Source organism: Helicoverpa armigera, chromosome 24 (assembly GCF_030705265.1).
Source record: "Helicoverpa armigera isolate CAAS_96S chromosome 24, ASM3070526v1, whole genome shotgun sequence".
Taxonomy (NCBI): domain Eukaryota; kingdom Metazoa; phylum Arthropoda; class Insecta; order Lepidoptera; family Noctuidae; genus Helicoverpa; species Helicoverpa armigera.
In genome coordinates this window covers 2,690,963-2,704,862 of record NC_087143.1, presented here as the reverse complement: position 1 = coordinate 2,704,862, position 13,900 = coordinate 2,690,963, and positions in this window count along the sequence as shown.

Genomic DNA, 13,900 nt, shown 5'->3' with positions numbered 1-13,900 from the left:
TGGTCAGTAATAAATCATACTTCTTGACGATTTGCAAAAACTTTACACTGCCAAAAGAACACTGGTCGATTCTATAAAATGTCCAATCAAATATTAAGATGTTAATTTTGATCATTGTTTGTTCTGTTTAATTTAGGCAAGGTACCTATACATAGCTATAGGTATCTATCTCTAGGTAGGGCAGGTACTTAGTTCGCAAATTCTATAGAAAATGGCTGAAGCCTATACACGTAAGTACCTCATTAGTCTAAGTACCAATCAATTTAGGATAGGGTTGTATGAATACCTAGTTAATATACATAAGTAGCTACATGAATAGATAGACTCCCTATCATTCAAGTAATTGATAGCTGTTGAATAACTTCAATTCTAATGGACACGTATTTTACTAGAAGTTCTAGAAATATTTCGCAGGTCTATGAAGAGAATAGACGTTTCGGTAAAGTTAGATATTTCAGTTTGAGATATTCGTAGAGAACAAAAGTCAACTGGATTTAAACATTTATGTTATTTATATGGATTCCCGAGACAAAATCTAGTTTAATTTAATATCTAATTATTTGTTGAAAAGCTTGCCGAAAACAGTTCTTGTAAAACGTCAGAATTGGGATGAATCTGTGAAGATTAATAATTAATTAGTTATGGGTTCTAGAGCACTTCTTTGTAAAACATCGAAAACAATGTAAACTAAGACCCGATAGCAGTCCAATTTTCTTCTTACGTTAAGAAGGCTTTCTACCAACAACACGAAGCACCAAAAAACACGAAAATCAGTAGGTATTTCCGAAAAATTCGAGCAAAAACGCTATCACATAATCGGTGTAAGTTATTTTGATTTTATGCAACCCCGACCGTTCGTCATTCCGAGCCTATAATTACGCAATTTGCTCGAATTTACAATCGATCAGAATTGTTCACAAAAAATACTTTATAATAGGTTTTTAATCCGATGCGGCGGGCCAACTAAATCGGTTTGCGGTTGATGACGACGCGTTCGATACTGATATGAGAATTGAGCGTTTTGGTTCGTAAAATCACAGTTTCCTTTTGCGTTTGACGAATATGTTAAGTATGTTTCGATAAAGCATGTATGGTCAAACCGGTCAAACCATTTTTGGTGCAGTTGACAAATCTGTCAGTCCGTACAAAAAATGCCCTTGAAAATTTACAGCTGTCAACTGCACAAAACATACCAATTACGGGTACCCCTATTGTAATTTTCATAGCTGTTCAATTAATTATTTTATCTAAGTATTTCCACTGCCTATGCTACGTATATTGAACGTAAATTGCATTGCATTAACAATAACACGTAAAACATTGCAGCTTAAGATATAAATAGCGCTGATATTACGTCACAGTAGTAAAGTAGGTAGGTACATAATATATGCAACTTAAAGCGCACTTAATCATAACTTTGACTTATATCGAAGGCTATTTATTACCTAGTTGTATGCTGTATACCTACTTAAACATTATATTGAAGTAATTACCTGTTATCATGTTGTACATAAGTACATGTTTTAGATAAGAATAGATTTCAATAAAAATTTCTTTAAAAAATGAATATGGAAAATTATGTTATTAAGAAAAATACCTTCGAAAAGCACTTTTCATGAAAGGTTGTAAAGTGATTTCTATTAAAAAGCGAACCCACAACTAAATTAAAATTATTTGTCAGAATAAAAAAGAAAAATAAACAAGAACCATCAGCATGATTGATTAACAATTTATTTTAAGCATTAAAAAAAACGGTAAAATAGTCTGATACCTGAACTTCAAAAATCTTCAAAAATCACATAGGGTCTAATACCACAACCACAATTAGAATATCCCCATTGGAACCTCGCCTAAGGCGCGCTAAGCCGAGCCGATAGGGGCGCAGACCGACTGCAATTAGGATCACCCGGTCTAACACACAAATTATACATCTACCCACAAAACAATGGTTCCAATACGTAGTTATTTAATTATCTAAATAATTCAACTATTAGGTTTTTAGGAAACCGAAGGGATTATTTTTTGGGGAGAGAAACAGTTTCTAAGACAAATTCTTATTATGTCTGGGCTCCCGTAGATAAACCTCATCTTATGACTTTAAAAAAGATCGGCTTTGGATACTGGTTCTTAAGAACTCATTTATGAAACTGCTGAACAGGGCAATTCTTGCTGAATTGGGCGGGAAAATTCAAGGATTTCAGTTAGATTCAATCAGGGGTCTGGCTGGAACCAAGCTATACCTACTATTAAAACTATGTCGGACCTGGAAATTTCAGCGAAAATAAACTGAGGATAGGTACCTACCTACTCGAAAATATGTTATTCAATATCTCTTTGATCTTAGTCAAGACCATTCTATTTTAACAAATAATTTTGCACTTGATATTGATTAAAGTCTATTGATGAAAAGTCCTTAAGTACCTACTTACTGAATATTGGACCCTACTTATACAAAACGCTCACTCAATCACGGAGGAAAACTCGACACCCATTTGATAGAATACCGTTTAAATATATCCAAACACCTAATTTAATACAAAAATAACGTAACATACGACAAACATTTCATTATATTTTGACTGTATCTAAAAGAAAACGCCATTAATTTCCATTTAATGTGGGAATTGAATACAAACTGGCTGTCGAGCTTATCATCGCGGAAGAGGTAACCTGTTACCACTGACAGCTTCGTAGGCGATGATGGACCATGGAGGATAGAGCAGATGAAGATTGCACATGTCTCAAGACACTGACAGTTTTAGTTCAAGAGTTTGTTACAATACGCTGACAAAGTGTAGTCTCACTATAAGACATGTCATCGTCACGAAAGAAGAATACGCTGAGGTATATGAAGGATAGATGGGCAAATTATTGATCACGATGTAAAAAAATAAAATGTAATAATGTTTATTGACAAAAAAGTAACTTTACATCGTGATAGTCGACGTTGAGCCTCAAACAAAGCGCAGTAATGTATTTAGAAAAGTCCTGGATGGCTCTATTATTTAGAAAGCGTTTTGAGATAATTTGTAAAAAGACTCAGGCAGGTAAGTTAACGACGACAAAAAAATATCTAATAGGTAGCAGTTTATTATTCGTGTGATGCTCTGCTTGCTGCGGCTTTAATTTGGTTCTATTAGATTTATTTTATTTTTACATAGTGCAATATTTTTACCAGTGGGTACAACCACCACACCAAACCGAATTTTCAATCTGCGCACTCCATTCACTATCTCCTCCACGCCACATGTCCAGCAGTAACTCTTACGCATGATTAGCATTTTAACCGATATTCTATTACCATTATTTACCATACAAGACTGAGCAGCCGGTCTTCCCGGGAAAAGTGTAACGATATTAGCATATTATGTGCTCAGTGCTGGCCAGGAATGTAGCTGAGTGATTGATTGAGTACGTAAAGGGAATTGGTGGTCTTTGGTTCTTTGAGTGGTTCTTTGGTGGTTTAGGCGTGGTTTTATGGTTCTAGCTAAGTATCTAAATTCTAATTGTGGTAAGGATATTATAAGCCCTGATAATTCAATGCCTGAAAAAGGCTGTTAAACTGTGCTTATTTTTAATTAGAACACCTAATACATATTTTGATTTTGAGATTATAATTTGTATCTTGGAGATTCTGACTTTAGGTAGCTGGATTTTAAGGAATAATAGATATTGTCTACTGCGCTGCTATTAGGAATGAGACGCAGCTAGGTGCGTGAACAGGAATAAATATCATGATCAAGCATTACCTAGGTATATGAAAAGCTTTCACAATTTTTGGGTTAGCTTACCTATGTTTAGGCAATACCATTATATCCTTGAGCTTGCTAGTTATGTATGAAATAACCGTACTTTTTATAACCACAGAAAAGTAGACCACCTGATTACAGGTACCTATATAAGTATTCACGTGACCATAAAGAACAAACTTCCTCGCATACAAAAAGTACATTGACATTACCATATACTATTACTTGACTGAATTACGTAGGTATAATTCAGTCAAGTACCTAAAGATATTTTACAAAAATAAGGAAATAATTGTAAGCCCAAAAACAAAATGGTTAGGTATTTGAAACAATGGATTGGTTATATATTATGGTATTATATTATGAGTTCTTCACCAATTTTCACAAGAAAGACTTAGCTCTGTACCTACATTATAGACAGACTTCTCATTTGTACGAGCAAAAGGTCTGACACTAGGGTAAAACTCTACATGTATCTCTATAGATCCTCCATGTAGGTAGGTACTTTTACTAGGTATGGTACCTATACCTAGCAAGTTCTCTACAGATTATGAATAGTAAGTACATAGTATGTAGGTAAGTACGTGTGTTGGGAACACGTAATGTTGACTGGACCATGGAGTGCGGACATAGCGACCGATTGTGCTGTAAACAGTCTTGATACTTTGATGATTCATCGATATATATTGAGAGCTAACCTAAAGCTATTGCTTAGGTATTATCCTAATTTCTTCCTTTCCTAATCCCAATCCTAATATTATCTGATCAGCTTTTTCACAACTACGTTGGGTTCGGTTTTCTTTCAGACTAGCCGGATGCAGGTGAGTACTAGTGTTCTACCTGATTACTTGACTGATTTCTTCGAACGAGTTACCCGGACAAAGTGATACCCTCGGGTAAGACTGGTTGCCAAACTTTTTGGTATCTGTCTACCCGTGATTTCTTCCAAACGACAGCTTTTTTGGTTTCTGTCTACCCGTGATTTCTTCCAAAGACTTTCAAATGACAGCTGGGAACATTGAAGAAAGCCTTTGTAACATAGCTGGTCACCCAAGCACGGACCTAACGCAAAAAGCGTTGCTTAATCTTATGAAGGATCGGCTCGCGCTTGTATTAGCTACGACGCTACGAGTTTTTACTTAAATTAGAAAATAAAGAGGTTTCAATAATCCATAAACCACTAGTTTTCACTTAACTATAGTATCCAATATAGTACCCAAGTATCAAGATCAATCCTACCAAATAACGGTGATCGTCGACACGCACGCGCTTGTCACCGACAGACTTTGTACACAAACATACATACGTACACACGTATGACATTATATGTATGTATGTATGTATGTATGTACAGTTTACCGATACGTATGCAAAATAGCTGCATTGTAGGTGGACAAGTTCTAGCTGTGTGTCTGTTTGTAGGTATGTGGACATGGGTAGCTCTGCCTAGACCTAGGAAGATATGTTACTAAGATAAGTTGCCTTTACGTTACGTACGTAACGTTTTTTTTTACTACGGATATAAAATACTTCTATCAATAAATTGTATTTGGGCCATTGGATTTATAAGTTTTTTTTCTTATATTTTTCGTTAGAATTTACCACAATCAAGAATTAAAATATAATAAATGGCCTTTCATGAAAAAGGTCGAAATTGCACTTTTTCTTTTTTCTCAAAACGTTTTTCATGATAGCTTCAAACATTTGAATATTCTCTCTTGTTGTTTCGTGGAGCAAAAACGATGTTATACCTAACGTACACAAAATTAAATACCTATCTCGTGTCACATCTCACACTCCTACCCAATTTGTACTTTAAAATATCAATAGTCAGCTGGATTTACTGGGAACTAGAACCCTTGGTTGGATATTAACTCAGAAATAGGTAAAAGTAGTTAAACCTATGAGAATATGCTTATTAATGTTTTATTTCATTTCATTACTAAACACAAAACTGTTTGAGCAACATTTCTCCAAGCCCATGGAGTGAGCTTTTCGTCATCAGTCTAATAAAAACAAAAAATCAAGCTTAAATATCCATTTCTGTCCTAAACTAAAAAAGTTCTGCTTCTGTCACATTATTAATTTATTCATATTCACGATAAAAGTATATCTACGTTTATTTCACTTTGTTCAGGCGTAACAAAATAATGAAAATGACTCAAAAGCTACCTACGTAATTAGGAAAAGCACAGAACGTTAAAAGCTCCATAATAGAAGAAAAACATACATTGTCTGATATGGAAACCAAACCCAAGCTTACCTAATTGTAGTTCTGAAATCCACTGAACTCATAAGACAAACCTACCATAAAGAATTCTCATATTATTCTTATCGCGCGTTCCATTTTCAAAATCTCAACGCTAAATATTAGTGTTACTTTCTTTTTTTAATTTATTTTAGGCGCTGCCTAGGGCCAAGACGGACGTCCAAAGAAAAAAAAACATATACCTACTGTATAACGTACAGGGCCGCACGAAAGTTACTGTTATCTTGGCATATCCTCTCTAGGCGAAACGTCTATAAAGTATACGATTTATTATCTTAACGTCCGCGAACAACGGTATACGGTACTTGATGCGCGCGCCGCTCCCCCCTTGCTGCTATTGTTACGAAGCTCCCATAAAGTAACGTATTTGAGGTCGAGAATAATTCCATCTCTGGTCCCAACTTCCAGCGTTAATAACTCCGTTATTCTTCAAAAGTATACACACAAACTTATATGTTTATGATCGGTAAAAAATCTGCGATTTTTTGGTGTAAAAATTGATATCGAAACCACACGTTTATTGGCAAAACGTGAAGCTCTTAAATAAATTCCTTATCTCTCTGGCGTGTATTTTAAATGCGGTACTTTATGGGCGTGCACGGGCATAGTGAACCGTATTTCTGTCGGCATAAATGCGGGAATAGAAACTCGGTACTTGCTTGGTCTCGGAGCAACCCTTCGTCTTATTCTCCGTCCTTGTCTTGCACGACGGTCGGCTGCGCTCCTCTACGTACAAAGCTTGTGTTCCACTCGCAGTACTTTTATAGCTTTGGTAATATTTTATTTTTAGAGTTTTCTATTTTTAACAGTAAGTAGTCTGGTTTTAGTTTTGAATTTTTGCAAAAATGTTCTGAGTTATTAATGTGTCTCAGTACTTAATGTATATTTTAAGTCGTTTTATAGAGAAAGCTTTTAACAAAGTAATTCTATATGTAGGTACCTAATAGCAATTTGTTGTCATTTTCTTGTCTTAAAATCAACAACTAGCTTCACTATTTTTCCGAACTTTTTTTCCAAAACCTAAAATAGCCAACTTAACAAACCGTCTTATTCCTCATGTTCATAGCGCTTTTGTGCAAAAACTACTTAACCAATTGTGACAAAACTTATCATACAAACAACCATCACCTTATAGACTATTATTCCATACCTAGATATCCCAAAAACCAGTTCAAACAGTAGAAAAAATCTAAAAAACATGAAAAATAGCACATCTGTGGCTGGTGCACAGTGACTAGGCGGCGTCCCGCTCGCCGTGCAGTACGTAGTTATAGCGCGAATGTACTTTTGCCCACTTTGATATATCGCGCCACTGTGCCATAGTAACGCTACTGAATACTACGGTACCTATAGGGATTTTTTTAGTTCTTCAGGTATTTTTAGAGCTCTTAAAATGTAACTCTAGAGGTAAACTAATATTGTAAAGAGAAAAAAAATGTTTGTACCTAAAAAGCTCCGAAACTATTGAACTGATTTGAAAAATTCTTGCACTATTGGAAAGCTACACTATCCCCATATGACATAGGCTATATTTTACCCGAGCATGAGAAAAAGTGCTCTAAAGCAGACTTGTTACTTTAAAACCTAAAAAAGCCTTTCACCAGGATCCTGGCATCAAAATAAAGTTTTCAGTGGTCAACTAGCAAAATCGTAACCTCCTCTAACTATAAGCCATTTTAAATATAATGTAACCATAAAAAAAAATCTTCATAGGCCATGAATCAGCAATTCACAAAAGAAATAGTATTATAAACTTATAACCTTGTAAATGTACGTTAGACGTGGCTTCCAGGCATCGTTGTTATTTACGAACAAAAGCTTTTAGCTTCCTCCGCAATATATCGAAGGACAAATCAAAGTTCATTTCGTGATCAATAAATATTATTTTTTAGCTATAAAACAATAAGGAACTTTAAGTTTAGAATCTATTTTTTTATAGGCTCATCACAATTTATTCGTTTGTGATTTTAAAAGGCTAGTCTAAGGAATACATAAGCTAGGTATTTCTGTCCGGGACCGGGAAGTTGTTCCCTCGGGACATAGTAGGAACTGCGGGGAATATAAAGTAAAAACACAATTTTCAAAATTATACCCATATTTTGTTGATACAAAATACTGTTAATAATATTTTAACAAAATGAAATGAACACTAGATTTGATTTATATCATGAAATATTGTGTAACATTGATACAGGAAAATGGGTTATCCCCATTCATATATCTATTTTAGGATAAAACAATGTGATAGCATTATGGATGCAGCACAATGGGATTTTCATAATACATCATCATATTCATAATTAAAATATACATTTTCATATTATGAAATGCCCTTACATACTAAAAACATAATACCTAATAATTTACAAAAAAAATGAATAAAAAATCTAAAAAAAATAAAACAGTTTCGAGAAATCAAAAGTGCACCTACTCCGTTATGCGCGAGGCGAGTGACGGCCTGTCTAGAAGCGGGCGCTTTTTTTACATCGAGAGCCCATCCGAGGAGCGGAAAACAAAAAGGTTGGATTTATATATTTTTTTATTATTTTATTTATTCCCCTTTTATTTTCGTTAAATTTTTGCATATCGCAATCCTGCGCTCATTGTTTATACTCTGTGGTCGTTTCGCGCGCTTTCGCCATTTTGTATGGAATGTCAACTGTCACGGTGGTGATTGGCGGGAATGTAAGAAATGGCGGCGAACGTTTTGGTGCTGCGTGTGGTCTGTAGCAAAAAGTTTAGAAGGAATGTTCTAGATATCAATAATATTATATTATTTTATAGGAATCTAAGATCATTAAGAAGTCGTAAAGGCCTAAAGAACCAATCTCTCAAGTATGAGTGTGTGGGTTCGATTCCAAGCCAGGCAAGTACTGTATGTAACTTTCTAAGTATATCTTGGACACCAATGACTGTGTTTCAGAGGACACCTTAAACAGTACGTCCCGGCTGTCATTGAACATCTTTGGCAGTCGTTACGGGTGGTCAGAAGCCAGAAAGTCTGACAACCAGGCTTACCAAGGGTTGCCCAGGTAACTGGGTTGAGAAAGTCAGATAGGCAGTCGCTCGTACCAACTCGGCATCTGGTTAGACTGGAAGCCGACTCCAACATACCTATCTGGGAAAAGGCTAGTCAAATAATATTCTAGATATTAATATTATTTATTCTAGATAGGAATCTAAGATTGTTAGTTACTGGGCGGGCGAGCGTGACCTATAAAGGAGGATTTACAATGATCGATACCCGGTTGAAGTTCTATATTCCCGGGGGCCGGCCATGTATCATTATCTTAGCTTATCGACAGCTCTGATAGTTTTAGTTGGACAGTTTCAACTTCTCGAATTTATGGCAAATAATGTTTCAAATATCTATTTTGTTCTGTACTAACTGTTTCATGTAGTTTTACCCGTCTGCTATACCTTGAGAACGATTTATTCGTGGCAAAAGTAGGCAAATCCCTGAATTAGGTAGGTACTTATCCTCCTGAAATGCTTACCCCTTAATATAAACTCTATTTTTTTCCATGTATTACCTCAATACCTACTTACGAAACTGGTGAAGCATTGCAATCGTTCATCCGAAAACAGTATTTGACAAGACGGTGAGAAGGTAAGATGATCACGTTGTCCTGCATTAATACTATAAAGATTTCAAAATTCAGCGACCACTAGGTAAATAAAATCTTTCAGTGTTAGATAACCCATGTGGAAAGCTACAGGCTGTTCATCCGGACGAAAAAGTTCTCAGGAACAAGAGTGAAACCTTGGCTTAAGTTCCATATGAAAGAAAATCCTAGAAATTACTTACGTTTTAATAGTAATTCTATAACATTATACTTATTTATCATAAGGTTGGTTAACACAACATCGTCGGGCAAGTTGGGCAAACGGCCATCGGGCAAGCGGACGAGCGGGCAAGCGGGCGAGTGGGCAAGCGGGCGAGCTGTGGAATGAAACATCAGGTACCTGCGACCGACCGATGTGCAAACATTCTGTTTACATACATACCGCGAAGTACTGACGAGCACAGAAGTGTTACTCACTAGTAAGGTTTTTAAGAGGCATTTTTATTACCAGTGTGAAATAAAATTACAGAAATATGGTAGAAAAGACGAATATATTAGAATTATTCATGTATTTTCATGTTTTTCATCGTTTCATTAACTTCTATCTATGTCTCTCATTTCATTACATAAGTATTAGCTGTAGTTATCTCCGCAGTTTCACTCTGAACTTCTTCCCGTAACCGGACAAAATACAGCCAATGTTACCCAGGAATAGCCTAGGTTATGACTGCTGAAATTGGGATAAATTATAGCCTATGTAACTCGGAAAAAGTGTAGCTTTCTAACAGTGAAAGAATTTCATCATATTCAGTCAGTAGCTTCGGAGCCTTTAGGGTATTATTAAAGATTTCTTCAGTAAATTAAACATTGCTTTATTTTAAACAAACAGATACTTAGAAATAATTAAGAAACCTCCAAACTTCTCAAAAATAGCCAACTTACATGAAAAAAGAAGTAAAAAAAAATCCTTAAAACGTTTATTTGGTAGAACACACGCGAATATTGAATCGGTCTGCGGTATCGTTCGGCCGCAGTTGGCAATGGCTGGTATTGCCAATCTATTTTTACTTGGGATTTAAATCAATTTATGCAATCCGTATTTTCCTCGTGCGATATGATATGATGTGGTAAAATAAATAAATATGTATATTGGTTTGTTTTTACTTTTAACGTGGTTATATGTAGTCTTTTACTTCCTAGTTAAATGATGAGGAAAACAGTGCATAAAAAATGAGCGTATTTAATAAGAATATGGGAAAATATTTTCTTTCTTCCATTCGCATTATTTTATTGTCTTTTCTTATTTCTTAACCTACTTATCACCAAAAGTTAGAGAACAGTACCTAATATCAGTCCACCTTTATTTTTTTCTCGTTGACAAAACGACATGTACGAAATGTACTTAAAATTGTATATTGTTAAATAATATACCTATGAAAATTTCAGACTTTTCCCATATGACTCACAGAATAACTAGGAAATGTTCATATTCATAAATACATAGTCAAGCGTAGTAAGCTGAAATAAGTTTTGTTTCATATTTATAATTAACATCTCGTATATACCTAATTAATTTACTTTGTAAACTAATTGTAATAAACATAAAATATAGTTCCTCTATTCCATTAATAAAGAAATATTTCCATCATTCAGGCATAAAAATATATTTAAAATAGAACCACCGTTCTTCACAACTGTACCTCGTTCATTATATGAGTACAAAGGTATATGGTGTATGTTTTAAGCAAACAGGCCCCGGGCGCCGCATTATATCGGGCTACTTTCATATTACTATTATATACTAGCTTATGTATGTAATATAAGGTATATAATAAATATTTTAAACTACGCTCCTATATGTGTAGGGATAGATAGGTAGCTGTTTCTGGTTGGGCCTGGGGAAATAGGTTTTTGGTTTTTACGAAGGTATGTGCCTAAATGTGTAGGATTCGTAAATGTTAGAAGGAGTTAATGCTCTATTTCTTTTACATCTTTCAGTTTCAAAAATAAGTACTTACCTAATATTATTCTTTTAAGAAGAAATTCGGAATTTTTTCTCTAGGCTCATTTCTGTTTTGGATAAGTAAATAACACTTCTTAGACCTCAGAAAAAAAATAGAGTAGGTTGATATCGTCAAAACTGTTGGATTTGGGAGCTTTCAGATACCTCATCATCATCACTCTTTTGATTGTCCCACTCCAGGCACAGATAACCTATCCATCTAATAATTATATTAAAATTCTTCTCACATTTGTCTTAGTAGCCATTTAAATAGCCATATAAATCAACCTAACACCTAAGTTTCATGTAACACAAAACAGATAGTTTAATAATTAAATAGCCTCTAGTTATATTACCACCAATTTATCCTGACCCCTTCAAACAGCGCTTCTATCGGACAAAAGTCAATATTTGTGACAAATTCAATGATGATATCCTCCTAGCCGATTACCGGCTACGGCGGCTGTTCTCATATAAGGAGAATAGCCAACTGCTCAGGACATATTATAGTGCACAAGCATTTGCGCAGACACAAGTGCACTCACTATTCCTTCACTCTCATAACCCGATGGGACGGCAATCCGACACGACCAGAGAGATCAAGCGCAGGACTGACATTTACGTGTTCTCCGATGCACGCGTATATCAATCACCAACTTCCAGGCTCCGACCTGATTTGTGAAAGATTCTAGAACCCTCAAAGCGCTCCTACCCGGGTAGACCGAATCCGAGACCTCGTGCTCAGCAGTCGCTCTCTTGCGACAGCTAGACCAACGAGGCAGTTTCCCGATATATAATTCAATATAAGGGTTTTAGTTCCTCAAACTGCCGCGGTTCAAGTAACATTGGACGGTAATATTTATGAATAACATGATAAAATTAACAGGCTGTGTGTTCGTTTCACCGGTAAGCGGTGGAGACAATTAAAATTACCAGTTACATTGACGTGCAGATAGAGCTGTGAATTTATTTCTTCAATGTTGGATATGGTATTTTGTGAGCTCTATTTTCGTCAGTAATTGGGAACACGACGATATTGTTAAAAAATTTAAGGTTTTCGCATTTTCTTCCGAATTCCGATTCCGCAACATCTTTACAAAGTCAAGTCAAAGATTTTTATTTCATATACATAGACCTATGATAACTTCTTGCTAGGTGCACGGTTCCAAGAAGTAGGTCTTATGGAGAAGAATCGATAAGAAACTCCACCGACCGTAAGTCGTCTGGCCACTCCATTGGTCGTCTTCATTTCGTGGTCATTTCAAAATTCTTTCGGCCCCATTACCTATTGACTCTTATAATATATGATCGACCGTCCACCAAAGTGCTTATCCAAGAAATTACCTTATCCATTTCCCCACTACACTCCCCCAATTCACACATCAAGTTTTACTTCACGAACAAAGTTTTTTGCATCGCGTGCCCTGTGACAGACAGACAGACGGACAGGGCAATTTATAATATGTCCCTATCGCTAGATCTTAGCACGAAACACCTGACCAACATAACTTGACCTCTGTACCGATAAATGGTAGACTAAAGCAGGGGTCAAGTAAGACTGGTCTATTGTTGCAACGATACCCGTTTCCAGTTGATTTCAGCGATATACCTAGAAATTGTACAATTATTATTCACGGAAAGGGTTCGGGTATCGTGTTATTTTTTTGGCTGATAATGATCGGCTGATTCATCGGTAAAACCTAGGTGGACTGGGAATTTTAGCGGGTCGTAATTTTGTTGTAGGTACTTGTGTACATAGGGACGTAAATTTGCCGTGTTATGTAGTTTTCATGGACGGGGAGTTTAAAGGGTCGATTTCTTAAATATTTTTTGAAAAATCTTAGTCGTCGTCCTCTAGAATCTAGATTGATCTACCTACTGTACAACTCTTAGGAGTGTTTCGTGGCCTTGTATGATACCAGCATTTCTTAAAGGCCTATTTGCCAAAATTTAATGATTTTAGCGAGTAACTGTACTTACCATGACTGCTATCAGAAACTCATCTCCTAATTCGTAGAGTTACAACAAAATTAAGCTAAATCACATTTTCAAAAATCAAAACCACAGTTTTCTTCTCACAAAGTGTCCTTGCTAGTCCTGTTATCAACGCAAAAAACATAAAATAGTGTACAAGTTCCCAGCTAGAACTACGTAAATAATTCACAGGGGCTCAGGGCAGGAATTTTGTAGTTTTTAATAAATACCGTAGAGCAGGCTCGGCCATTTTTCATTCTTCTCATTACTTGCAACCCTTTGCGTTTCCACCCCTGTACCGATAGCAGGGTTCTCGTAAAATTAATATTAATGCTTTATT